The sequence below is a fragment of the Canis lupus genome, chromosome 11 (assembly GCF_003254725.2).
Source record: "Canis lupus dingo isolate Sandy chromosome 11, ASM325472v2, whole genome shotgun sequence".
Taxonomy (NCBI): Eukaryota; Metazoa; Chordata; class Mammalia; order Carnivora; family Canidae; genus Canis; species Canis lupus.
In genome coordinates this window covers 3792208-3817536 of record NC_064253.1, presented here as the reverse complement: position 1 = coordinate 3817536, position 25329 = coordinate 3792208, and the positions used below count along the sequence as shown (strand labels likewise).

Here is a 25329-nt window from a genome sequence, read left to right as displayed (position 1 = left end):
CAGAAATACCCACGGTGATCACTTACCACTTCCTTTACCTAGAGGACTATGTAGCGTAGCCATCCCCACTCAAGCAGCATTTCGGGACACTTTTGCTTTTTTGTGACCCTCTTTTCCCCCCATCTACATTAACGCTAATGTTCATCTTACCCAGACTTCATCCCTATAGAAGTGCTGAGGAAGAAATAATATTTTGTAATATACTGTGATTTGTCCCATATTGGAGCCATGACACTGTGCTGTTTCCCACGAGTAATTCATCGGTAACCCAAGAAGCATCTCTACCACTGGAGAACTAAGAGCTAAAGGCATCACAAAGCACCCCCAGCCTTGGTGTTCCTTGTTGTCTGCTGGCAGGTTTTCTTAATTCAAGCAAGAGGACACTAACACACGATTAGCGACTTCAAGTACTCCACTAAACGCTAAACTACTGTACTCCACCCATGTCACTTGACTCTTCCAAATGTCCAGGGTTTTTGGTAGAAATGATCTCAGTGATCCATCAAGGGTTAAATATCCAAAGTGCTAAAGCCAGTCCGACCAAGCAAGGCTCCTTTGGCTTTGGTCTTCATTTCCAACAGGGAGGGCTTTGAAAAATGGATGCAGTTCCCAGGCAGGCAGAGGGAAAAGACAACTGCGGATTACAGATGTGTCTTTCCTGCCCCACTCACACCAAGCAAACTAGAGGAAATTCGCTCTGCAAGGTTTCCCAGACTGCTGTTTGCCTTACAGGAAAACTATCAGCCTTGCCTTAAACAGCCTGGCTTAATACTAATCGCCTTTCTAAAGGGCAGAGTGTTATCGTAAGCTTCCTGTCAGGTGTCCTTCTAGATCCAGAGTCCTACCACATGCAGAGGAACCTCAGGTGTACACACAGGCACCCACATCCAGCCATGTCCAGCCCAGGGGCACAGACACCATTGAGAGAGCGCAGTTCTAGCCACAGGAAGGGCTGCAGGTTTCTTTAGCCTTTGCTCGAGAAGACTGCAAAAATTCCACTCCGTTTGGCTGCTTTTCCATCAAATGGAAGAAAACCACTTAACCTAAGATTTTTAAGCTTTAAATCCCTATATTCCTTCTCTAGGAGAGAAAGAAGTGTGGACTCTGCCCTGTCTGGTTTGACTGTATTGCTAAAAAAAAAAAAAAATTACCCATAAATCACTCATAAAAAAAAAAAAAAATAGGGATCCCTGGGTGGCGCAGCGGTTTGGCGCCTGCCTTTGGCCCAGGGCGCGATCCTGGAGACCCGGGATCGAATCCCACATCGGGCATCCCGGTGCATGGAGCCTGCTTATCCCTCTGCCTATGTCTCTGCCTCTCTCTCTCTCTCTATCATAAATAAGTGAAAATTGAAAAAAAAAAAAAAACTAAAAAAAAAAAAAAAAGTTAAAAAAAATAATAATAAAGAAAGCTGATTTCTCTTTTAGAAAAGGCTGGGTTAAGAGTAAACTTTTAAAGAAAATAAAAGTTTTATTAAAAAATTAAAAAATAAAAGCCGCCAGGGAGACTCTCCCGGTAAATCGTGGGTGATTTCGAGGGACAGGAAAGCCCCGGCAAGGGGCAGAGGACGCTGGGCCGAACGGGCTCGGGGTGCAGCCCCCGCCCCGGGAGCCGGGCTCTCCCCTCGCCGCGGCTGACCTGTTTCCGACAACCGCGTCCTTGGAGACACTTTAGCCACCAACAGGTGAAAAGTGGTCGGTTCCACCTGAACGAGGAGGGCGAGGGTGAGGGGGGTTCTTTAAGCCTCCTGTTAAAAAAAACAAAAATAAAATGAAATTTTAAAAGGGCCTTCCTGAAAGAGAGAGAAGGCGAAACTGGAAACCGGCGCGGACTCCGGTTGCGGCGCCTCCCCGAGGGCTGTGTCAGGCCCTCCCCGCGGCCCTCCCCTCCCCGCGGCCCTCCCCGCAGCCCTCCCCTCCCCGCGGCCCTCCCCTCCCCGCGGCCCTCCCCGCAGCCCTCCCCTCCCCGCGGCCCTCCCCTCCCCGCGGCCCTCCCCGCGGCCCTCCCCGCATCCCTCCCCTCCCCGCAGGCCCTCCCCTCCCCGCGGCCCTCCCCGCAGGCCCTCCCCTCTCCGCAGCCCTCCCCTCCCCGCAGCCCTCCCCGCGGCCCTCCCCTCCCCGCAGCCCTCCCCGCGGCCCTCCCCTCCCCGCAGCCCTCCCGCGGCCCTCCCCTCCCCGCGGCCCTCCCCGCAGCCCTCCCCTCCCCGCAGCCCTCCCCGCGGCCCTCCCCTCCCCGCGGCCCTCCCCGCAGCCCTCCCCTCCCCGCGGCCCTCCGCTCCCCGCGGCCCTCCCCGCGGCCCTCCCCTCCCCGCGGCCCTCCCCGCAGCCCTCCCCTCCCCGCGGCCCTCCCCTCCCCGCGGCCCTCCCCTCCCCGCAGCCCTCCCCGCAGCCCTCCCCTCCCCGCAGCCCTCCCCTCCCCGCAGCACTCCCCGCGGCCCTCCCCTCCCCGCGGCCCTCCCCGCGGCCCTCCCCTCCCCGCGGCCCTCCCCGCGGCCCTCCCCTCCCCGCGGCCCTCCCCGCGGCCCTCCCCTCCCCGCGGCCCTCCCCGCGGCCCTCCCCTCCCCGCGGCCCTCCCCTCCCCGCGGCCCTCCCCGCGGCCCTCCCCTCCCCGCGGCCCTCCCCGCGGCCCTCCCCTCCCCGCGGCCCTCCCCTCCCCGCAGCCCTCCCCGCGGCCCTCCCCGCAGCCCTCCGGCGTCCAGGACGCGAGTCCCAAGGGCCCGCGGGCAGCCTCTTCACTCTGGTACGTTCACTCGTCCCCGTTACGGGGTCCAAGTCCCTAACCCAGATTTCTGGGGCTCTGATACTCGTGTCTGCGGGGAAGGAAGCTGCCGCTGCGGAACTCACCAGAACACCTTTTAAGATGAACCCGTGGGTTGGCTTTTTGTTGTTTTTTTTTTGTTTGGGGGGGGGGTGTTTTGCGAACCCCCAGGGGAAATTGCGTGACGAGGGAAGAAAACAAAGACGGGGAGGAGGCGAAGGGAGCACCGCTGCGGCTGCCCTGCCGCTCCTCGGCCGGGCTCGGGGAATCCGCAGTGTCACGCGGCCGGGGCTCCGCTGCCAGCCATCAGCCCCAACCGGCACTGCCTGGAACAGCAGCCGGAGAAGGGCCCGCCGCCCGCCGCCCGCCGCCCCTCGGCTCCAGCTTCTCCGGGCCCCCACCCCCACCCCAGGCCAAGCCCCTGGCGGTTCTTTCTAGTTCCTTCTATTACGGGAACTTAGAAATAATAGTCTCGGTTTCCTTTTGTTGTTGCCGCGTTGACTTTGCGAGCTAAAGGAATAATGTGGAGACTCCTGGAGAACCACATGCAGAAATCCAAACTAGAAACATTTTTTTTTTTAAATTACCGTGTTACTCTTGTCTGTAGAAAAAGGCTGCATTCTCTCCCTGGGTTTTTAGACTAAATGCCAGTGTTTATTATAGTGATTCTGTTCATCTCCAAATCAAGACAGGTTTATCCCCTCTGCATCTCTTTAGAATTTAGTCCTCCTGGGGTCTTGTCCATTTTACTGTTTGTTTATATGTCCCTCAGTGGCTTTAGGATTTCCATGGAAAGCAAATGTGCATTTTTCTCCTATTTGTCAGTGATGTAGAAAAAGATGTTAGGGTTTGAAGCAGACGGCCATGAAAGAATTCTTGAGACATTGTTACTGCAAAAAGGTGATTTTATTAAAGCACAGCGACAGGACCAGTGGGCAGAAAGAGCTTCACTGGGGTCATAAGGAGTGGCCTGTTATGTACTCTCAACTGAAAGGGGTAGTGTGAGTTTCTAAGAAATTTTGGAAGCAAGGTCTCCAGGACCTTGAGGGGGCTAGCTATTGTTGGGAAAATGTCACTTATTACCCTCCAGTAAAACCCGAGTCATGAGACCCTGCAGATGTATTCTCAGTGGACCATATGCTTGGGAGGTGATTGCCAACACACATTTTGGGAGGGTACAGATAAAGGAAGTTTCTAAAGGAATTTTTATATTAAAGTAGACTGACAAGGTCCTAGGGATGAGGCTAAAATTGCCTTTTCCCCTTAGGAAAGTATCAACAGGGAGGCAGCTGAGTCCCTATAGGACTGTCACTCTGCCTGTTTCAAGGACTTGTCAATGGGTTGCAGGTAGCAAGGAAATTTAATCATTATTCTTCTGCCTTTGTTTCGCACATCAGTCAACATCTTTGTTGAAAAGTTTTGTGAAGGATGGGGACTCGAACTATAGGTATTACAGTATAGAAAAAAATTAGTTCCCAGTAGGCATGGTTCATGCAACAAAAATGAGTGAGACACTAGCATCAGTGACACTATGTTTAAAGTGTGTGTGTGAGGTAGAAAGACAAACACTCTTCTCTTGACTTAAATTCTACAAAGAAAGATGATGTGTACGTGCTGCAAAAAATTCCAAAGGGAAGTCAGCATTGCTAAGAGGATCATTCAGAATACACTGAGGATACTGAAGAAGCAAAGTCTATGCACATCTCATGTTTCAATTCTCAAAACACTTTTGAGACCTTTGTCAATTGCAATTTGTTGATTTCACCTGGACTGCCTTCTAGAACTTTGGACAGAAATAGAGATAATGTAACATGTTAGCTAAATAACTGTTTCTGTATTAGTCAGTTTAATGCTGTCAGCACCAATCCTAATTCCTTCAATACCTGTTATGTAACCTTGCAGGTTTTGCCTTTATGAGCCTGCACTCACTGCTTGTGTCCAGAGACACTTTGAACTTCAGTCCAATCCCCAAGACCCTAGATGAACACTTTTAGTTGGTTTACAGCCTCTTCCTCTTGGTCAACAATGCTTTACTATAATATAAGAAAAATATGGTAAGGATCTGAAGAGACATAACATTTTTTTCTTTTAAAGTTTTGTTTATTTTAGGGGGCATGAGGGGTGAAGAGCAGAGAGTCTTAAGCAGACTCCATGCTGAGTGCAGAGCTACACTCGAGGCTCCATCCCATCGCACGTCCCTGAAACCACCACTTGAGCCAAAACAAGAATTGGACTTGTTCAATTCTTGACTGTGCCACCCAGGCCCCCTGAGAACCTTTTGAGAGACAATTATTTCCATCTGTGGTGTGGAAGAAGCCAAGATTTCAGGGTGACAATGGCATTTGGTGCAGACCAATGAATGGGTAGAATTTTGATAGAGATCTAAAGGGCAATCAAGGCGGTGGAAATGGAGTCACCAAAGGCATAGAGGGTACGAAGGTACAAGTGACTTCCAGGAATAAATTCGTCAATGGTCCGGTTCGGTCAATACACATGATACAGGACTGCCAATTTCAAATGTGGAATATCAATCAATCAATCCGTAACGATGCCTTCCACATTTCATTCACTCATTCATTGCCCAAATATTTACTCTTCTTGGCAGGAACTTAAGAGAATTTTTTTTTAATTGTAAACCAGGGGTGCCTAGGTGGCTTGGTTGGTTAAGTGTCTGAGTCTTGGTTTCAGCTCAGGTCGTGATCTCAGGGTCCTGAGATTGAGCCCCTAGTTGGACTCTACACACTCAGCCCAGAGTCTGCTCGTCCCTCTCCCTCCTGCTCTGCCTCTCTCCCCAGCTTGTGAGCTCTGTCTCTCTCTAAAATAAATAAATACAATCTTTAAAAATAATAAATAGTTAACAAGTAATCCTGCATTCATTTTTCACAAGATCCTTCACCAGAGTTGTTAATCAAAAAAGACCACACCTGTTTTAAGATTGCAATAATACCACAGTTGCACTAAAGTTGTGTTCAGTGTGATATTCATGAAGAAGTTGCATCATTCCGTGGGAGCAATAGAACCAGCTTGTTGGAAAAAAACGAGTTCAAAGCACAAAGTATCAATGCATAAAGGGTTCATGCCATTAGAACATCCCAACCAACCACACCCAACTGTACCTCCCAAAGTGCTATCTAAAGAGTTAAGTGTTTAAAAGCTTGAAACTTACAGGATGACTGACTGGCTCAGTAGGTGGAGTATGTGACTCTTGATTTCGGAGTTATACATTTGAGCCCATGTTGGATATAGAGAGTAGTTAAAAACAAAATCTTTAAGGGGCACCTTGATGGTTCAGTCAGTTCAGCTTCTGACTCTTAGTTTCAGCTCAGGTCGTGGTCTCATGGATTGTAGGATGGAGGAGCACGTTGGGGTCCATGATTGCAGGGGTTGGGGGGACCTGCTTGGGGATTCTCTCCCTCTGCCCCTCTCCCAGCTCTCTCTCTATAAACTAAATGAATAAATCTTTAAAAAAATAAAAGGGCGAAGCAGCCATTTCTCTTAGAACTAGCCACTCAATCAATTCACTTAAGAGCTGGTCATATACCTTTCATTTGAAAGGAAAAAAACATCCTCAAACAATATTGTCCAACTTGATGGACAAAAGAGAAATAAACACGCTTGCTAGGTCTACCTCATAGATTTAATGTAAGGATAAAAATGAGGCAGCTGGGATGCCTGGGTTGCTCAGTGGTTAAGTGTCTGCCTTCAGCTCAGGGCACGATCCTGGAGTCCCAGAATCAAGTCCCACATCGGGCTCCCCACGGGGAGCCTGCTTCTCCTCCCTCTGCCTATGTCTCTGCCTCTCTCTGTGTCTCTTGTGAATAAATAACTAAAATCTTTTTTAAAAAATAAAATAAAATAAAATGAGGCAGAATATGAGAAGTAACCTGTAACCCCCAAGCACTAAACAAGTATTAACTGGGTCAATGCCTCTACAGCCCTCTCCCTGAAGATACCCCCAGAATGCACTATAGGGCACACATTGTATTATGACAAGTTGGAAGGCTATCATAAGCTATTTCTTGGATTTCAGAAGGGGGTGAGAGGCTGCACTGGTCACCAATCAGTCCAGGGAAGCAGTAGCAATCACACTAGCAATGAAACTGAGCAGATATCTTTGAGAAGCTGCAAATTTGCTAATTGCTCTGTAGTTCATGGAGATGTATCCTGGCAGTAACATTAAGATCATGTGACCTCTTGTAGGACAACTGAATCCAAGGTAGGGTAATAACTATAAACGATGCTTCCATCCATGCGGCTTGACCACGGGAGTCATTTGAGGCATTATCATTGGTTTAGAGTCATCTCACAAGCATATTTTGGCTATACTAGCTGAACCACCAAATGAACAAGGACATTAGGTCAGCATAACTCATTATATCATCATAATTGCTGAAACTGAGTTACCTAATATTTTTCTAAACCATCTTTGCTGGTCTAGGTTATTAATTAAAGACAGACAGATAAAAACCAACAGCTATTAACTGGTTGCTCTGTGCCAAGCACTCTAATTGGCATTTACACATTAATTATCTCATGTCACATCCAAAAGATAGATGCACGCCAAGGGGTGTATGATAAAATGTAATGCTTTTGTTTCTTTTAACTTGTTGTAAACATAAATCTCTAGCCCAATGTCCTTGACCTCTTTTCCCCCCAGCATTTTCTAGGATTTTTAGAGGTCATCTGAAAGACTAGAGCAGAATTTAAAATGAGGCCAAGTTGTTAGGGAGTTGGGTCTGCTTCTCTGGAGAATCAACCAGGAGGGAGGGTCAGCATAAATGATTACTGAGGGCAAATAGAAGGGATTCACCGCAAACTGATCAACGTGACATCATAGCTTCTTCCAGGACGAGGAGACTAAAGGACACAGCTTTGAGATTCTCATGGCCTTCCCTGGGAGAAGAAAGAGAAGTAGCTAAAACAGTGACAGCAAATAGTAAGCGGCATTAAATTAAAAGGATTGCTCCTCTCTATGGTATGTTCTTCAAATCCACATGGATGGACACAAAACTTAAATTCATTTTGTGAAAAGCTTGCTTTCTTGAAAAATCCTCATCAATGGAATTCCATGATTGGCATGTACTAGATTAAGTTTGTATATAACTGATAAATAAGAGATCTGAGGATTTTTTAATTATCATTCACTAATTTCTCTCTTATTCTTACCCATAAAAGACTTTCTCTTTTCATCTTCAAGCCAGTACTATAACCTCAACTTCACCCTGATGATCTCCTCACAAAGTCACTGAGCCCAAAAACTGCACGATGAGACCCCCTGAACAACCCTCCCTTCTTAGAACCAATATCTTCCTCCCTTCACTGCTTTTGTAAGAAAACTAACATTTTCCTTACTGAGTCTGTGTGTTGGAGATATTCAGGAAAGGCATTTCAATTAAAGTATATATTGTAGGATATGTGGAAATTACTCATCAAAACCCACAATAAAACTATTAAGTGTAATACATATAATGCTATGATCCTAACAAGGTATTTCTCTATTATTTAACCATTCTAAATACTTAGACTAATTAGAGAATCAATTTGAGAAAATTTCCTAAGTATTAGCAAAATGGCATTCTAAAACTGAAGATCTGGGCAGTCCAGGTGGCTCAGCGGTTTAGCGTCACCTTCCACGTGATCCTGGAGATCCAGGATCGAGTCCCACGTGGGGCTCCCTACATGGAGCCTGCTTCTTCTCCCTCTGCCTGTGTCTCTGCCTCTCTCTCTCATGAATAAATAAATAAAATCTTTTAAAAAATAAAAATAAAACTGAAGATCTCATTAAGAGATTAGATCCTTTATACACACACGGAAACTCTGTCCATTTTTTAGTTGTACCCTGTAAGAAGCCAAATATCCTTTTGTGAAGTGGATTTTAGGGTGGTATGAAGAGCAGATGAGATCATTTATGTGAAAACATTCTATAACCACAGGACATAATGCAAATCTAAAAGATTAGCTCCGTTTCTATCTTGTCTGTTCTTCAGATGAGACTGACTCACAGTAAACAGGGATAAAATCTGAGTCTGTCCCTCTGGTAAATAACATAATGTCTCAATTGATAAAACATAGTCACTACTGAAGCTTTATGGTTGCATTCAAATTAATATGGCATCTACCAACAGCATCAAATTCAATTATGCAAAATTTCCAGTATTCAGTGGTTTTCAACTTATGAGAGTGTTCATTTCATAATTCCATCAAACAAAGCATTAGCTTTACTTTGAAGATTCTGTAAAACTACAGACATCGTAAAAATTCATTATTATGGGGCACCTGAGTAGCTCAGTCAGTTAAGCCTCTGACTCTTGACTTCAGATCAGGTCATGATCTCAGAGTCGTGAGATTGAGTCCACGTTGGGCTCCACGCTCAGCACGGTGCCAGCTTTGGATTCTTTCTCTCCCTCTCCCTCTGCCCCTCCCCCTGCTCATGCAATAGATAGATAGATAGATGATAGATAGATGATAGATATTTTTTTAGATTCATTATGATTCTGGGATGTCTGGATGGCTCAGCGGTTGAGCATTTGCCTTCAGCTCAGGCTGCGATCCTGGTCCAGGGATCAAGTCCCACATCGGGATCCCTGCAAGGAGACTGCATCTCCCTCTGCCTATGTCTCTGCCTCTCTATGTCTCTCATGAATAAATAAATAAATAAATAAATAATCATTAAAAATAAATAAATAAATAAATTCTAGTTAGTTAACATATATGATAAAAGTATAGCACAAGCCTGTAGTGTTCATTCATTCAATAAATACCTGTCAAGTACTACTATGTGACAGGTATTATTCTGGGCATCCGGATACAACAGTGAACAAGGGACAAATTCTTTCCTTTCAAAAGGCTCACCTTCCAATGAAAGAGTCAGATAAAACAAATAAGAAAATATATAGCATGGTAGATAATTCTAAAACACACAAACACACACACACAAACAGCATGGATGGATAAGGAGAGGGAGTTTGCTTGGGGGACTGGGATGCATACTTGCATATTGTTCCATTAAATAAGAATCGTTAGTTCTAGTACATAACATAGAGTTGACATTTGGGCAAAGACCTGGAGGAAGTGAAGGCACTGAACAATTTGCCAGTGGATGAAATGCCACCACCACTAGATGCTGCCATCACCACAGATGAATACTGAGGGTGGCAGCTACCAACAAATTCTAACCATCTCTCCATTTTTGTCTCTCCCATTCATTCCACACCCTCACTCCAGGAAGAACATCTATGTGGCTGAAGGAAATCAGAATACGTCACCCCAAATATGCCTCTTTAACATAAAAAAGATTTTGAGGGGTGCCTAGGTAGTTCAGTCAGTTAAACATCTGCCTTTGGCTCAGGTCATGATCCTGGGGTCCTGGGATAGAGCCCCACATTGGGCTCTCTGCTCAGAGGGGAGTCAGCTTTTCCCTTTCCCTTTGCCTCTCCCCCTGCTTGTGCTCTGTCACTTGCTTTCTCTGTCAAATAAATAAATAAAATATATTTTTAAAAAGATTTTGAGCTGAAAGCAATTAAGAAACAACAAATGCAGGGAAAGCTCTTTCTATCCTCCCACCCTATTTCTGGAAACAATCTTATCAGCCCAGAGTCAGAACAGAGGAACCTGCAAAAAAATCTCACTTCATTAGTTTCCTCCCATAGGTTTATCTTCCCACAGTCCTGCCCTTGGGATCCTGAAATCTCTTTCCTTTGTCCTGTCACCTCTCCACAAAATTTATTGTTCTTTGTTGAAGATGGTATATAAACTGGAGTTCTAAGCTACCACTGTCAGTTAATCTTTGTAAAAGTTGTATACTATACACATTGACGAGCTGTTTGTTTCTTGTTACTCTTTTTTTTAATATTTTATTTATTTATTCATGAGAGACACAGAGAGAGAGAGGCAGAGACACACGCAGAGGGAGAAGCAGGTTCCATGCATGGAGCCCGACATGGGACTCAATCCCAGGTCTCCAGGATCACGCCCTCAGCTGAAGGTGGTGCTAAACCACTGAGCCACCTGGGCTGTCCCCTGCTACTCTTTTTTGAAAGAGTCCCAGCTGGAAAGCTAGGATGGATAGAGGTAGAGTTTTACCACCACTGCCCCCAAAATGCCAAACCAGGATTACGTATCAAAGATGAGTGGAGGGAGGATGGGCTGTGGTGACATTCACTGGGGAATTCCCTCCAAATGGGAAGAATGGATACCCACCATACTGTTGTCTTTGAGAACCCACTCTGTGACATGAATTCCCTGAGAGGGGATTACGACTCAACAGAGGTTAAATGGCTTGCTCTTGCACTGTGAGAGTCAGCCTGGCTCAAGTCCCAGCTGACTCCAAAGCCTATGACCCTAATCACAATGAGAAGTGCTTCCCTGAGTAACAGACTATTCATTTTCTTGCCAGTGTGTCTGGCAGGAGGAAAGTGATTGTCCCCAGTGCCAGTGTCAACCAAAGACTCCTCAAAAAGCATTTCACATCAAGTCTCAAGACATTCCCTCTCATTTTAGGTATTCCTTCTAGATTTCCTCACCTCCTATTCTCTGTAAGTGGCCAGTTCCTAATCAAGCTAGGTGGTTGTCTGCTTAGTGTTTCTCAAAACGTGGTCCTCAGAACAGCTGCATCAGCATCCTATGGGAACTTGTTAGAAATGCTGCTCTCAGATCCCACAGCCAGATCTGCTGAATCAGAAACCATCTCTGTTTTAACAAGCCCTCTAGGTGATCCTGATGGAGGCTTAAGTTTGAGAAACCACTGCCATAGGTCTGTTTGGGATGCCGTATCTTCTCAGTGTGGTTCTCCACACCGGGAACAGCCATCTACCTGCCTCTTGTCAGACCCCATTCCCCTCTCCCAGGCATCTGCTGATCTCTCTCATGAAGCTTCCCCACCCTGGACAAAGGAAATCTCTACTTTAAAAATTCATTAAGAACCTGTCCTAGGACATCTGGGTGGCTCAGTGGTTGAGCACCTGCCTTTGGCTCAGGTTGTGATCCCAGGGTCCTGGGACCGAGTCCCACGTCATGCTCCCTGCAGGGAGCCTGCTTCTCCTTCTGCCTATGTCTCTGCCTCTCTCTGTGTGTCTCTCATAAATAAATAAATAAAATCTTAAAAAACAAAAAAAAAGAACCTGTCCTTACCTATAAAGTTCACAGCAAGCCTATAAAAAACCTTGAGAGTAAAATGTGCAATATTGTATTTTGACAATCAAAGGTAAGATGGATGCCATGGTACCCAGAGTTATGAGACTGTGGAGAAAAACCATGTATTTTCATTATGGCACCCAAGATGTCAGCAGTGCTTAACAAATATTTTCAAAATGCTTATCTACTTATTGGAACATTTGAATCCTGACTATATTGTTGGGTAACCACCTATTATAGGCTCTCTGCAGGTACAGAGTTCACTCACAGTACAGGAAACTAATACAGTGAGTCAACATGGAGTCTTTTTTTGCTTCAAGTCAACCAAGCTCAGTAACTACCTTCCCTCATTTAGATATGATGATTCCTGCCCTCACAGTAGGATGCATGGCACTTAACTCTGTGAGGTTCCCTTCCCTTTAGAAAGGTCTGAAGTTGTAAATTAACCACCAGAGAGGGACACCTGGGTGGCTCAGTCAGTCTGACTCTGGATTTCAGCTCAGGTCATGATCTCAGGGTCCTGAGATCAAACTCTGCATCAGGCTCTACACTAAGCAGGGGGTCTGGTTGTCACCCTCTCCCAATACGCTTCTCCCTGTTTGTACTCTCTCTCTCTCAGATAAATAATAAATAAGTCTAAAAAAAAAAAAAAAAAAAAACAGAGATCCTTTTCATTCTTTCACAGAGCTAAAGATCACCTCTACTGGGAAACTGTTGAATTTAGTATAGCTCTAGGCTCCTGTTAAGCTAACCTTAAAGAATGGAGAGAACTAGAAAAATCAAGAGTAGAATCTCTGATCTCTTCACTCCTCTTTCTATAAAGCAAAAACGTAAGGATTTATTTAAACAACATCAGTGATTCAGTTAGCTATGCTTTCAATATACACTGGAGGTATAGGAATCTCAAAATAACCCCTGAGCAAGAAAGAGTTCCTAAGGTACTTTTATCTTTATAACTTTTCTATATTTGTTGTATAACAAACATATATGGTAACAAGTATTTACCAGGTTTGAGGTGTCACAGACGATTTTTCACTCATTTAACAAATATTTACAAAGAATTCTATGTGCTAGGCATTGTTCTAAACCCTTTTTTTTCCGTAAGATTTTTAGGGATGCCTGGGTAGCTCAGCGGTTGAGCATCTGCCTTTGGCTCAGGTCATGATCCTGGGGTCCTGGTATCCAGACCTGCATCAGGCTTCCCTTCCCAGGGAGCCTGCTTCTCCCTCTGCCCATGTCTCTGCCTCTCTCTGTATGTCTCTCAGAATAAATAAATAAAATCTTTAATTTTTAGCTAATCTCTACACCCAGAGTGGGGCTCAAACCTACAACCCTGAGATCAAGAGTCACACTCTACCAATTGACCCAGCCAGGTGCCCCCCTAAACACTTTTTAAATTTATTAGTCAGTAAATAAAACAGCAAAGTACTTTGCCCAGGTGACACAATGAGAGGAATAAATAATAAACCAAGAATAATAAACAACTAAGTTATGCCTTTAAAACTGATAAGCACCTGAAACCAATAATACATCATGTTAATTAACTTTAAATAAAATTTTAAAAAATAAAATTTTAAATTTAAAAAAATCAAAAATAAAAAGTAAAAGTGATAAGCATAATTTAAAAATACAGTAAGGAAGCTATAGCTCAGCACTGAGGAGGATAGATGAGGTACAATATAAAAGATGGAGGTGAGCATTGGCCTCCATATGTAAGTAGGAATCTGAGCAAGGACTTACCACAAAGGATGGATTCAGTCAAGCAGACATCTGAGACACATTTCAGATGGAGAGAACAATGAGAGCAAAGGCCCTGAGGCAGAAACATTTCTGCCACTCCTCAAGGAAGACCAGGGAGCCACTCACTTTAGCCCAGAAGTTCCTGAATTTTCTAAGTTTGAGTTACTCTTACTGTTTCAGTAATTTTTTCACCCCTATGCCAAAATAAATACCTAACAGCTCCTTTCATTAAGTCATTACATCCAGAAAGCCAAATAAGCATTTATGTCCTAACCATTGAGTGGCCATTTGGAAAAACAATTCATAGATACTGGAGGCAAAATTGTTCCATTTAATTATTAAATAACTAATTACTTATGAAAGCAATGTAGATGCCTCTTGGACAATGCCTCTTAAACATCGGCATCAGATTAGACAATGCCATCTTTATTAACTATTCCATCTGATTTTTATACAGACTTGTTTTGTATCCCATCACCTCCTGAAGACTCAGCTTCGCAGAAATACTATGTCACCTGAAGGAAAGTAGTGCAACCTAGTATTTCAACTCAGAAGCAGTTGGCTTGCTCTCTGACAGATATTGTTCTGTTTTTCTCAAAAATCAGAATGTTTCAGAGCACCCTTGTGAGTTTGCTGCAGAGCCCAGGGGTGTCAGATCACACAGTTTAGGAACTAGGGAATTAAAATATACCTAAACTTCTTTCTTTCTTGAGGTGCCTGAATGGCTCAGCTGGTTGGGCATCTAAATCTTTTTTTTTTTTTATTGGAGTTCAATTTGCCAACATATAGCATAACCCCCAGTGCTCATCCTGCCAAGTGCCCCCCTCAGTGCCTGTCACCCAATCACCCCATCCCCCCCACCCACCTCCCTTTCCACTACCCCTTGTTCATTTCCCAGAGTTAGGTGTCTCTCATGTTTTGTCACCCTCACTGATATTTTCACTCATTTTCTCTCCTTTCCCTTTATTCCCTTTCACTAATTTTTATATTCCCCAAAGGAATGAGACCATATAATGTTTGTCCTTTTCCGATTGACTTACTTCACTCAGCATAATACCCTCCAGGTCCATCCACGTCAAAGCAAATGGTGGGTATTTGTCGTTTCTAATGGCTGAGGAATATTCCATTGTATACCTAGACCACAGCTTCTTTATCCATTCATCTGTCGATGGACACCGAGGCTCCTTCCACAGTTTGGCTATTGTGGACATTGCTGCTAGAAACATCGGGGGGCAGGTGTCCCGGTGTTTCACTGCATCTGTATCTTTGGGGTAAATCCCCAAGAGTGCAATTGCTGGGTCATAGGGCAGGTCTATTTTTAACTCTTTGAGGAACCTCCACACAGTTTTCCAGAGTGGCTGCACCAGGTCACATTCCCACCAACAGTGCAAGAGGGTTCCCCTTTCTCCACATCCTCTCCAACATTTGCTGTTTCCTGTCTTGTTAATTTTCCCCATTCTCACTGGTGTGAGGTGGGATCTCATTGTGGTTTTGATTTGTATTTCTCTGATGGCAAGTGATGTGGAGCATTTTCTCATGTGCTTTTTGGCTATGTGTATGTCTTATTTGGTGAAATTTCTGTTCATGTATTTTGCCCATTTCATGTTTGAATCGTTTGTTTCTTCGCTGTTGAGTTTAGTAAGTTCTTTATAGATCTTGGAAACTAGCCCTTTATCTGATACGTCATTTGCAAATATCTTCTCCCATTCTGTAGGTTGTCTTTGAGTTTTGTTGACTGTTTCTTTTGCTGTGCAGAAGCTTTTTATCTTGATGAAGTCCCAATAATTCATTTTTGTTTTTGTTTCTCTTGCCTTCATGGATGTATCTGGCAAGAAGTTGCTGTGGCCAAGTTCAAAAAGGGTGTTGCCTGTGTTCTCCTCTAGGATTTTAATGGAATCTTGTCTCACATTTAGATCTTTCATCCATTTTGAGTTTATCTTTGTGTGTGGTGTAATAGAATAGTCTAGTTTCATTCTTCTGCATGTGGATGTCCAATTTTCCCAGCACCATTTATTGAAGAGACTGTCTTTCTTCCAATGGATACTCTTTCCTCCTTGATCAAATATTAGTTGACCATAAAGTTCAGGGTCCACTTCTGGATTCTCTATTCTGTTCCATTGATCTATGTGTCTGTTTTTGTGCCAGTACCACACTGTCTTGATGACCACAGCTTTGTAGTACAACCTGAAATCCGGCATTGTGATGCCCCCAGATATGGTTTTCTTTTTTATTTTTATTTTTTTTTAAAGATTTTATTTATTTATTCATGGCAGAGAGAGAGAGGGAGAGAGAGAGAGAGAGAGAGAGAGAGAGAAGCAGGCTCCATGCAGGGAACCCGATGTGGGACTCGATCCTGGGTCTCCAAGATCACACCCCAGACTGAAGGTGGCGCTAAACCGCTGAGCCACCGGGGCTGCCCTGGTTTTCTTTTTTAATATTCCCCTGGCTATTCGGGGTCTTTTCTGATTCCACACAAATCTTGGGCATCCAAATCTTGATTGCAACTTGGGTCTTGGGATCAGGCCCGCATCGGGCTCCTCACTCAGCACAGACTCTGCTTGTTTCTCTCCCTCTGCTCCTTCCCCTGCTCAGGCATGCTCTCTCTCTTTCTCTCTCTCAAATAAATAAATAAATAAAATATTTTTATAAAACAAAAAATTTTAAAACCTACTTTCTTTCTCACAGATCTAGCTACTCCTAGCTTCATGAGTAGCTTTCTTGGCTTCTTTTCTAAAATTTCTCCTTCTCAATTGCCTTTTTGAGTGGTCCAGATCATCTTAGTATAATAACGATGCATAAATAGGTAGAGGTAAAGATGTATAGTTATAGATAACTATGCATCTCATTACATGAATGCAGCTGTTGAGACGCCTCTAATCTGGTGAAGGATTCATTGCCCTCACTCCCTGGGTTCTTTAAAGGAGCTAACCCTGTTTGAACGTTTTAAACACCAAACAGATCAGAACATAATTAACAAATTAAAACACTCCTTTTATCTTGTAAAAGATGGAAGGCTAAGGGGAATATTCTGTCTCCACAAAGATAATTCTAGGTATGTTGGAAGCCAGTGATCTCATCTGCTAGAATTTGCTTTTAGAGATTACCTTAAGGCTTAACTGTTTAATTATTTCAAAATCATATTAACAGTTTGAATCATTGCAAACTTTTTTTTTTAAGATTTTATTTATTTAATCATGAGAGACACACAGAAAGAGGGAGAGACACAGGCAGAGGGAGAAGCAGGATCCCCGTGGGGATCCCACAGGGAGCCCAATGGGGACCCAATTCCAGGACCCCGGAATCACAACCTGAGCCGAAAGAGACACTCAACCACTGAGCCACCCTGACACCCTGCAAACTATTTTTAAAGGGCAAAGAAACATTTTAGCCATTATGGGACTTTCCAAGGATTATGAGAAAACAAATATAGTGACCTTTGAACTAAGTGGGAGCTAGGGGACCGACCCCATACACAGTCAAGAATTCCCATATAACTTTTGGCTTCTCCCAAAACGTAACTACAAATAGCCTACTGTTGGCCAGAAGCCTCACTGCTCACACAGACCATTAACTCGTTCTGTACATTATATGGGTCATATACTATATTCTTGGAATAACACAAGTTAAAGGCCAGAAAATGTTAAGAAAATCCTGGGCCCAAATACATTTACAGTGCTGTACTGCAACATGCAGAGCAAACCCTGTTGCTCAAGGGTCAACTGCATTTTCATGCCAATGAAAATTAAATAGTCATTAGCTTTCAGAGAAGGAAAGACATTCTCATTGTTAGAATCAATCACGCACCCTCAATTCTCCAAATCTCAAGTCACCTTCGGCGTGCTCATGTGACACCGAGTTAGCGGCAAGAGGGAAGCTGTCATAGTCCATTGCCAAACGCCACACATTGAAACAGGGCAGGCAGCAGCCTGGCATTCTCTCCTGCAACGCGAGAATTAAATCATATTGAACTTGCTTTATGAAGACGTAAAAAAAAAAAAAAAACATACAGTGCATCCTTAACTCACCCTTCCAAAAATAAAAAGGTCGTGATTTCTTATCAAGTAAAATGAGGAGGAAATGAATTAAAACTCTTCCCTTCCTGGCTAATCACAAAATCAGAGAAATCCGGCCCCCACCACCAACCCCAGGGGCCGGTCTTCCACGGTGACATCGCGCCATCTAGTGGCAAGATCTTTCTAAGGGCCTTCAAAAGCGCCTGAGGGAGTCGGGGAGTCCTAGAAAACGTGGGTAAAATAAAATAAAATAAAATAAAATAAAATAAAATAAAATATAAATAAAATAAAATAAAATAAAATAATAAATAAAATAAAATAAAATAAAATAAAATAAAATAAAATAAAATAAAATAAAATAAAATAAAATAAAAATATTTATTGAGCATCTACTATATATAAATACGTTATGCCTGGCTTTTCCCCCGCAACTCTGCACAAGCCTTCTGAAGCTTGGATTGCCCCGAGTTCTGGGGAAATTGTTGACATTATGATAAGAGAAAAGAAAGAAGTCTCTGTTGGAAGTTTTACTGTGATTCTATCAACATTAAATATGCATGTGAAGGTGGCCATCAAGCCTCCCAGCTTGAGCAAAAGCCCTGATTACATTTACTCCACCTCTTCTCTGAAAAATATGTGGCTACTTAGCATTTATATTGGACTTTCCGTCTCCAAACCACTTTATAGAACCTCTCTGATTCATTGCCCCAACGCCCTTCCAAGTAGTTATTACTTCATGCTATTAGCTTCTTTATGAAAGCTTTTGATGATCATTTTCACTGCATGTGGGTGAATTGCATTTACCACAGCAAACTTCTCCCAAACTCGTGTCCAGAGTCAAGGAACCTTTTGTTTTTCCCTTTTTCAGAAAAAAGGGAAAACTCGTGTCCAGAGTCTAAAACCTTTTGTTTTTCCCTTTTTCAGAAAAAAAAAAAAAAAAAGTTGATAGTTAAACAGTGGACACATTACCCACCTTCCTCTTCAAGGGTAAGAATGTTGAAATGGGGGCACCTGGGTAGCTCAATGGTTGAGTATCTGCATTTGGCTCGAGTGGTGATCCTGGAATCCTGGGATCTAGTCCCACATCAGGCTCCTCACAGGGAGCCTGCTTCTCCCTCTGCCTGTGTCTCTGCCTCTCTCTTGTCTCTCATGAATAAATAAATAAAATCTTTTTTAAAAATGTCAAAATAAAGGAAAGTATTGGATCATATTAGATTTCTATCCAGTTCCTCCTTGCTGCGACCAGAGGACTCCCCTCTAAAAGAATGGCATTATTGTGTCTTCAAAATAAAGAAAGCCTAGGGCACAAGTAAGATGGGCAGCCTGCTAAGGAGGACCTTATAAATTAAGACTCTGATACATTGAGGAGTTGACTTTTTTTATCTCCAAGCTAAGCATCCCTCACTCCTAACTTACCTTCCATAAACCAGCTATTCCTTATAACATTTAAATTAGTGGTGTAATTTGGAACCAAACGGAAAAAAATGGTAGAGGTGTTGTAATTTCAATGAGTAATGTTCACACTTTTTTCTGTACATAATTCAAGTCTGAGCAACCTAACCTTCCTTTCTTAAAAAAAAAAAAAAAAGAAAGAAAAGAAAATGATAGGCATTTTTAAAATCACAAAGTACATTTCCTAGGTGACTCCCACGCAGTATGTGATTAAAATGTGAGTGTTCAGGGTACCTGGGCGATTCAGTTGATTCTGCCTTCAGGTTAGGTCATGATCCCAGGGTCTCTGATAGAGTCCCTGCTTTTCCCTCTCCCTCTGCCTGACACTCCCCCTGCTCATGCTCTCACTTTCTCTCTCTCTTTCTCTCTCTCAAATAAATAAATAAATAAAATCTTTTTTAAAAATGTGAGTGTCCCAAGAGAAGGAATACACATTAAGAAGCATCCCAAGGATGGGATGTCTGGATGGCTCAGTTGTTGAGCATCTGCCTTTGGCTCAGGTAGTGATCCTGGGGTCCTGGGATCGAGTCCCACATCGGGCTCCCCATGGGGAGCTTGTTTCTCCCTCTGCCTATGTCTCTGCCTCTCTGTGTATGTCTCTCATGAATAAATAAAACCTTAAAAAAAAAAAAAAAGGGCCTTCCAGGGAGAAGCTGAACACAGCAGGAGGAAGAGCAGGATTCTGAGCAAAAGTGTGATGTCAGGCAAGGGAGAAGCCAAGACAAACCAACACCGTCAATGAACAGCCTGCCCTCACTCCCATTTATTTTTCTGCTTTCATGTTTATTTGCCTTCATCCCTGGGATTACCAACCAAAGAGACATAAATGAGAGTATGTCACAATGCACGTCTGATGATAGGAAAGCATTTCACGTTAGAAATAATCATCCAATGATTTCAGCTAAAAAAGAAAAAAATATTCCAAGGTATGTGGGAAGCAGTAAGTCAGAATTAACGTATCACATGCCATTTCGGAAATCCTTTCTGCAGGCCCAGGAAGATGCTTTTGGTGATGTCTCAATGCCAGTTTTTTAAACAGGCTCTACTTATAGCCACTTTTGTGTAAGGAGATTCATCACCATTCTGTTACCTAATGTATTTTAGTATATTTTAAAATTTAGGAAGAAAAGGTAGATAGTGGGAACTGAAATAAAAACTCCAATGAGCATATTCATGCGGCCAGATTATTTCCTAACCAGAATACTTTTTTTTTAAAGATTTTATTTATTTATTCATGAAAGACAGAGAGAGAAAGAGTCAGAGACACAGGCAGAGGGAGAAGCAGGTCCCACACAGGGAGCCTGATGTGGGACTCAATCCTGGGACTCCAGGATCACACCCTGGGCCAAAGGTAGGTGCTAAACCGCTGAGCCACCCAGGGATCCCCCTTAACCAGAAAACTTAACAATTTTCATTAACCAGAGATTTTACTTTGAGTTGTTGAGGAGAGCAAAGATGGGTCTTTTTCCAAGAGCAGTGAGTCCAGCTTGGACAGATTTGGAAAGTACAAGTGAGTAAAAGGGACAAGAAGGTGTATTTACGATCTAGATAGAACACAGAGAGCCGAGGCTACCAACAAATGCTCAAAGCCCGCCCCCTCCCCCCATTGCAGACCAAATGAAGTCTAACTCCTCAGTGGGTACAGGATGCTCATTTGCTCACACTGCTTTCACATGTGACCAGAAAGCTTAATTTCTTCTTTCTGGAAGGCCGGCCTGATCTTTCACCTCAAGCTCCCACTTAGCTGAGTTGCATGGATAATTTAAATTTGCAATTAATAATATTTTAATTGCTTTTGTTTCAGACAGTTTAAATAACTTGATTTAAATGCCTCTTCAAAGTTCAGTGAGTTTCCATGATCTTTTTTGGATGACATAGACCCTTCCACCAAATTTTCCGTCTTTCAGATTTTGCTCCCTCATCTCCAATTTCCCCAAGATGGCCACTGTGTATATAAGAGGGACTTACTGTTCCTTCCTGGCAGCAGCAGGGAGGAGTCCTCAGGTCACCATTGCATCCTCTGGATCCACTCTGATCATTGCTGCAAAGTGTCATTTGCCACATCTGGCTCTTTGGGGTGTTGTATGAACAACTACCTCTGGGTCCCAGCTGCTTGACCCCAGTGTAGAAGGCCCTACCCATGGTAATCTCTCTCTTGTCACCCCAGACTGCCATTAGCTCCTACCCATCTGGACAGCTTTAAAATTCCTGATGCCTGACCTATGTGGCTTCCCTTCACCCCTTCTGTAGGAGGGATGGCGGGACCTCAGACTTTTCTTCCTCTAGATCAGTGCTTCCAATTCTTTTTCATAACAAACACAAAATGTGGTGATATTTGTACTGCACACTGAGGTAAACTGGAGATCTGGGGACATCTACACGTGGCTTTCTGAAAAATTTATTGCATTGTTTTTATAATATGCAATTATAATAAATAAAAGGCCAAGTATTGGGAAATTTATTAAATTGTGAATGTTTATAAAACATGCAATAAGATGGAGGCTCATGCATTGTGAGAGCAGCCTGGTGCATTCCTAGCATGGGCACTCTAAAAGGGTGCATCTGTTACACTTGGGCAAAAGTATCTGCTATATGGGAAAATAGCCTCAAGAGGTCTACCAGAACTCCTGCTATGCCTCCAACCCCACTTACTCTGAATCTTGACCTCAGGCCTTCAAGTTGCATGCCACAGTCCTGAGCTCACCCTGGAAGAGCAATCCCCCGCAGCATCAGAGACCATGTGTCCACCTGGACAGCAACACTCCCTACCCCTTGGCCAGCTACTGAAGTCCATGTGCAAGTGTAGAGCATCTCCTAGGCCAAGCACAGGGAGAGTGCCCAATTTCATTTTGCTTAAATCCCAGATAAAACTGTTCATGTCCAGAAGCTACCAGCCAAGGAGCATGGCTATGTCAGGTCACACCAGGTATTCCTGAAGACCAAAGGTTGGAAGGTGCCTCTAACCCACACAGGTTGGGAAGCCCCATTCTGTCTCCTTCTTGATTCCTAGATGGGCATCAAGCTTCCAGGCCTAGACAGGCCCTGAAAGGGAATCTTTTAAACACTGTAGCAGAATCATATGACCTGAAGCCTCTGGCATCTGTCCTCCACCTGATAAAGGAAGTCAGAAAGCTGTCTTCCTTTTAAGACAAAACTTGGCTTCCAAGCTAATTGTCTTGCTGCTAAATTCTGTTTTGAGTTTCATTAGCTAAATATTAACACTGGCTTTTCATTTCCATCTTAACTCTCAGAATGCCAACCTCTCTGCTCCCAAGGAGCCACTTGGCTCCACTTTGGCTGAGTGAGTGGAAAATCAAGAACAGGGAAATAAAAAAAAAAGGAAGCTCATCACCACTTTTCAGCTGCCTTGCTACTCAGGCATTCCACATACCTGGGCTACCTGTCCACCCTCATCTCTTCCTGCCCTTCTCCACACGGGAATGTTGCCAAACTAGACAACATGGCACATTTCTCGAACAGGTACCACGCCACCCTCCTCCCCCCGCCCCCGGCCTAGAAAACCCTTCCCTTCCTGTCTCCAGCCAGAACCAAAAACAAAACAAAACAACCAAAAAAAAAATCTTTCCTTTTCCATCTTTTCCCAAGTCTTCCCCCTTTTTTTGCTCCATGCTACACTTATATGTCATTCACCCTGAACCACCTACAGCATCTTGCACATCCGTCTGCATTCTTCCTACTTGACTTTGTGGCAGCGTGAGTTGTGCAGGTTTTTACTCATCACACAGGCTTGTGGAATCCCTGAGAGTAGCAATGAGGTCCCATTTCCCTTTGCATCTACCCGGTACTTACTAACTCGAGTTTGAAATGATTAGGGTAGCAATATCACTTAGAAGTAGATTTGGCTCTACTTAAAGAAAAAAGACTAGGGGATCCCTGGGTGGCTCAGCGGTTTAGTGCCTGCCTTTGGCCCAGGGCGCGATCCTGGAGTCCTGGGATTGAGTCCGACGTCAGGCTCCCGGCATTGGAGCCTGCTTCTCCCTCCTCCTGTGTCTCTGCCTCTCTCTCTCTCTGTATCTATGATAAATAAATAAATCTTTAAAAGAAAGAAAGAGAAAGAAAGAAAGAAAGAAAGAAAGAAAGAAAGAAAGAAAGAAGAAAGAAAGAAAGAAAGAAAGAAAGAAAGAAAGAAAGAAAGAAAGAAAGAAAGAAAGAAAAACTAGGAGCTTAAACACAAAGGAGGACTCTCTCATATAAAACAATCCAAGCGTAGGGCTGTTTGTCTCAGGGGAGGCAGCCCAGGGCAGGGATTTTTGCTCCATGAAGGTACCTAGGCTCCTCTTTGTCTCCTGCCCTGCCAGCCTCAGAATCTGACTTACACTCTCAAGGACATCTTGCAGCTTCTCCAGTTGTCATATATGAACTTTAATCATCCAGAAAGAGAAAACAGGAAAAGGAGCAAAAATAGTACACCTAGATCTCCAAAAACAAAACCTCAAAAAATGAAGAAAACAAGCCACACACACCTACACACACAATATACTTGATAGAAATAGAAGTCACAATTTGTGCCCATTGTTTCAGAGTGAAGGAACATGAGAGAGAGTGTCAGAGACAGCCCAGGAACAAAGGATTCTAATTATTTGCTTTGGTACTTCCAAGTCCAGATATGAGACTCATAGGTGACTACTTGCAATGAAAATTTCTCACCACGCCAGGGGCTGTCTCAGCTGCATCATCAGTCGGAAGGGAAGCAAGAGGACCAGAGACTGGCCCCAATAACTGTGGCCCTGATGACTGCCTCTGCCCTCTTCAGCAGAAAAGGGACCTGAAAAGGACCTGAAAATGTCCACCATTAAATGTGGGGATGTGTGATCGGACAAAATCTGAACTTTCACTTCCTAAGTGAAACCTAGAAGTGACGTGGCTACCAGACAGAGAGAGCTTAAGACAGCCACCACTGAGTTCCCATAACCCACTACAGCTTGAAAGAGCATCACAAGTCTCCTTGACCTGACCCTGTGGAGGCTCTGTGTAGCAGAGACAGCCCAAGCACCTAAAGAAGTCTTGAGGTCAGTCAAACTGAAGAAGGAGAGACTATCTTCTGGAACTTCCACTTGAATCCATTCGAGAAAGCCCATGTTTCATGGATGCCAGCAAGGATGGAAGCTGATGACTGAGACAGGCAGGAAGGAGCCATTGGGATTAAGATAGCCACATGCCAATATGGACCAATGACCCCAGAATAAGATGCCCCTTTCCCTCCCTATAAAAAAAAAAAAAAAGTAGGACGCATCAGAAAGGATGAATACCTATCATTTACATTGGAACAGAGGGTATTATGCTGAGTGAAATAAGTCAATCGGAGAAAGATAACTATCAAATAGTTTCAATCCTATGTGGAATAAAAGAAATAATGCAAGGGACCATAAGGGAAAGAAGGGAAACTGAGTGGGGAAGAATCAGAGAGGGAGACAAACCATGAGAGACTCTTATCTCTGGGAGACAAACTGTGAGTTGCTGAAGGGGAGGAGGTGGGGGGGATGGGATAACTGGGTGACCAGCATTAAGGAGGGCACGTGATGTAATGAGCAATGGGTGTTATTTGTTGACAAATTGAATAAATAAATAAATACATACATACATACATAAATAGAAGTAGGATGACTCAGAATTAACTGAATGGGGCTCAAGTTAAATGTTAAATTCAATTTTAAACAAATACGGTTCTATTTTATATATACAGTGTCTTTAAAAACTATACCCAGGCCAACAGTGATGAAAGTAACTGCCTGACTTTTTTGAGAAAAAGCCGAGGAAGTGGCAGGGTGGCAGGACTGAGAAGGCTTCACAAAGTGGTATCAGATCCAAGAATAAGGACCAACTAAAAGTTTCCCTGGCTGACCAGGTGGAGTCCAGGAAGACGTTCTTGACAGAGAGTCCTTACACATAGAAACGGTGGACCCTCCAAGATGGAGAGAAGAGCCTGTGTGGGAGACAGGACCTGGGCTCTTAGATCATTCCCACCTTCTCCTTCCTTGGGTTTTGCCTCTTCACACTCTGGATCAGCCTGTGTGGCATTATTCTTCTTTTAATTCAGAAGAGCTAGTTCCTCAGGAGTACACTCTGACACTGGAGAGCAAAATCTCCATGGAATTAAAAATTTAAAGGAAGTGCCTTGGATACTAGCTAGAGAAAGTTAAATATACCTGTTTATGGGAGTCATTCTGGATGTTCATCTCTTCCTAAACAGGAGAAAAAGAAACATGATCAAACA

General features: G+C 43.7%; 2 long non-coding RNA genes across 6 annotated transcripts in view; both read right to left on the bottom strand.

Annotated features, from left to right (window-relative positions):
- Window positions 1-3126, bottom strand: part of LOC112659694 (uncharacterized) — a 35724-nt gene extending 32598 nt beyond the window's left edge. Inside the window, exons 1-2 of one of the 2 annotated variants that reach the window (XR_003136444.3) lie at window positions 2844-3126; window positions 1639-1747 (exon numbers count right to left, since the gene is read on the bottom strand). This is a non-coding gene — a long non-coding RNA (uncharacterized LOC112659694). The remainder of the gene's footprint in view (window positions 1-1638; window positions 1748-2843) is intronic. The other variant, XR_003136443.3, reaches the window with a different exon arrangement.
- A 527-nt stretch (window positions 3127-3653) lies between these two features.
- Window positions 3654-25329, bottom strand: part of LOC112659708 (uncharacterized) — a 52695-nt gene continuing 31019 nt past the window's right edge. For 2 of the 4 annotated variants that reach the window (XR_003136457.3, XR_003136455.3), the window contains 3 exons: window positions 25262-25297; window positions 17434-17568; window positions 3654-7650 (listed from right to left, as the gene is read on the bottom strand). This is a non-coding gene — a long non-coding RNA (uncharacterized LOC112659708). Of the gene's footprint in view, window positions 7651-17433; window positions 17569-22643; window positions 23130-25261; window positions 25298-25329 lie in introns of those variants that run through there. The other 2 variants (XR_003136456.3, XR_007413875.1) reach the window with 2 other exon arrangements.